Here is a 3,027-nt window from a genome sequence, read left to right as displayed (position 1 = left end):
ACATAACTGGCTCACTAGTCAACATCATTAGACGATGGTCGACATATTGGAATAGGAGCTTTATTTGCATATTCGAAACCTCTCCCATAAATAAATTCAAAAGATATATATATATGTGTGTGTGTGTGTGTGTGTGTGTGTGTGTGTGTGTGTGTGTGTGTGTGTGTGTGTACGCATATATTGTAGACGTTTAATATTACCTATTTCTTGTTAAATTTCGCTGATTGTCGCAGAATGTTACCAACGAATTTTTATTGCGATACACCTTTAAATTCTAATAGTAAAAAATAAGAACAGAGAAAAATCCACATAACACAATACATCTTGCTAGTGGCTTATTCCAGTTTCTGTAGAATTGTATTCAGACAATAGCTAGAAGAGAAACGAAGCGTTCTTTTTTGTTTTGTTGGGTTTTTTTCTTTTTTCGTTTTTCTTACATGATCAATGATCAGGTATTTAAAGTTATTGATTTACCAATAACAGGCATTTTCTATCGATAGTCAAAATGAACCTCCTGGAGAATTTGTTACTTTCACAGAAGTACTATCATTACTGATATATTTAATTCCTTTGTTTTCTTTTTTGCACGGTTTTAGGCGTGGGCTTTGTTTTTTGTGTCTTTTTTCTTGAATTTTATTGAATTATCTTAAACTTCTTTATTGTTATGTTCTTCAGGTCGACTTCCAATAAGTTGGGCAAACTTTTACTGTATCTTGACACCATCATATTTGTACAAGCGTAACATGTGTGTGTGTGTGTGTGTGTGTGTGTGTGTGTGTGTGTGTGTGTGTGTGTGTGTGTGTGTGTGTGTGTGTGTGAATGTGTGTGTATGTGTGCGTATATATATATATATATATATATATATATATACGAAGGAGGAGTTCAATGGTTTCTATGCATAAGAGCGTATTCATTAGCATGTATAAGCATGCATGTGTGTGCACGTACGTGTGCGTGAGTGAGTAGGTGTGCACACGCTGACGCTCACGGATGTTTGTATATGTGAATGTTATTAAGTCAACAGAATAGACTTCAAGACGAAGGAAATATCATTTTCTAGAAAAGGTCACTCAGAATATTATTCTTAGATTTTTAAGTGATAAACTATAGATTTTCTATAGAATTCAGGGCACTTTTTGGTTATTTCACCCCCATTAAAAATGCCATAAAAAAACTGGGTTATCTCCCCATTAAAAAGTTGAGTTAATGTAGCGACAAGATATTGGATTAAAAGGGTTAGATCCTTTTGATTCAATGCTTCAACATATTGTTGACTTTTGGCCTGCTCAGTAGATATGGTTAGATTTGTTAATCTTTTCACTTTCCATGTTTATTATTTTCTAATTTTTTTTTTTTTTTTGTCTTATTGAGGGTTAAGCAATTTTTTCAGTTGGGGGAGATAACCCAATTTTTTAATGGGGGTGAGATAACCAAAAAGTAAGGAATTCAGACCTAGCACTGTAACTTACGACGTTTCATATACGAATGCGGCTATGCAAACAATGAGATCGAAAACAGAAAAAAATAGGGAATAGGTGTATATGTATTTTCAGACGTTTTTGCTCCTTCTTCAGCATATCTAAACCAGAACTATCCACTGTTTAAATACCCACTAACTTTAGCGGTGTAACACTACGGGGTTAATTACAGATAAATTAACCCATTACTTCCCATAATTCTATTAACTGGAGTTTTTTTTATGAAACTGATTTCTAGCATAAAACAGCCTTAGAAACACGCTAGAATGATCAAAATAACATTTCAAAATAACATTTTAAATAGAAATAAGCGAGATATTGGGTGAAAAATTAGCAAACCTCATTTGAATATCAGAGAAATATACCGAGTAGACATAGCAAAAAGGTTAGATATGTGTAAATATTGACAGATAATTACGAAATTTGTAATTTTTAAATGATCTCATATGAGATCACTGGTCGGTAATGGGTTAATATTTTCAAATGTGCGTGTATGAACGAAATATAGTACGGAAGATGAACAGTAAAACAAAACAATCACACACACAAAGATACACACCCACACACACGCACGCACGCACACACACACACACACGCACTCGCTCACACGATGGGCGTCCATACAGACCCCGCTTGCCACACTCACTCACAAGGCAATGGTCGGCCTGGGGTTATAGTAGGTAACAGCCTCCCAACATGTCACGCAGTGGCATTGAACCCCAAAACAACGTGTTTGCCGAGCGAGCTTCTTAATCACACAGCCATGTCTGCGCTTGATATATTTGCTCCTTCCTCTTCGACTTTTTTAAGAATCTCTAGGTGTTTCTTTTGCTTCATATTTCACTTTTTCCCTCCATTTGGATAATACTACCTTCATCCACAAACGCTTGTTATGGCTTCCTCCTCTCTTATCTTCTTTTCCCCTCCTCCCTTTTCTCTCATTAAATACCATTTACATTTCCTTATATACCAATTAATGCAGCTTTTCTCAGCGCCGAATTGTTCTACCGTAATGCGGTTTAATTTCTCTCCCTTCTATAATTTGTCTTATCGTTGACCTATATACATACATACGTTTCTATATCTATACATATATATTTTTACATCTATATGGTAAAATTCTTGAATACTTTTTCTTATTTTTAGAATGCTATTAGTAACTTGTAGTTGTAATTTTCTTACACGTCATATCATTGCTGATTTTGTGAGGGCTCCGCTTCTGAGCTGTTAGTTATTTAACGAAATACAGCAATAATAAATCAGCGGATTTATTATTTGTTTAGCGTCGATTCTATCTTTTTATTTTTATTTTCAACGATATATTTTAAGTGTATTGGTTAACTGATTTCTACTTTTAAGCACCACTTCCGTTGTGTATGTTTTCTTTCGTTTTGGTTCTTTTTTCGTCCCAGAATGGTTTTGACAGGAACACCTTTCCAATATTCTCCCATTTCATTAGTAAGTTTTCCCACCACATCAGATTTATACACATATTCATATGTACGCATGTACACACACACACACACACACACACACACACACACACACA

This window comes from Octopus bimaculoides, chromosome 1 (assembly GCF_001194135.2).
Source record: "Octopus bimaculoides isolate UCB-OBI-ISO-001 chromosome 1, ASM119413v2, whole genome shotgun sequence".
Classification (NCBI taxonomy): Eukaryota; Metazoa; Mollusca; class Cephalopoda; order Octopoda; family Octopodidae; genus Octopus; species Octopus bimaculoides.
The sequence above is the reverse complement of the archived record's forward strand: the minus strand, read 5'-3'. Positions refer to the sequence as shown.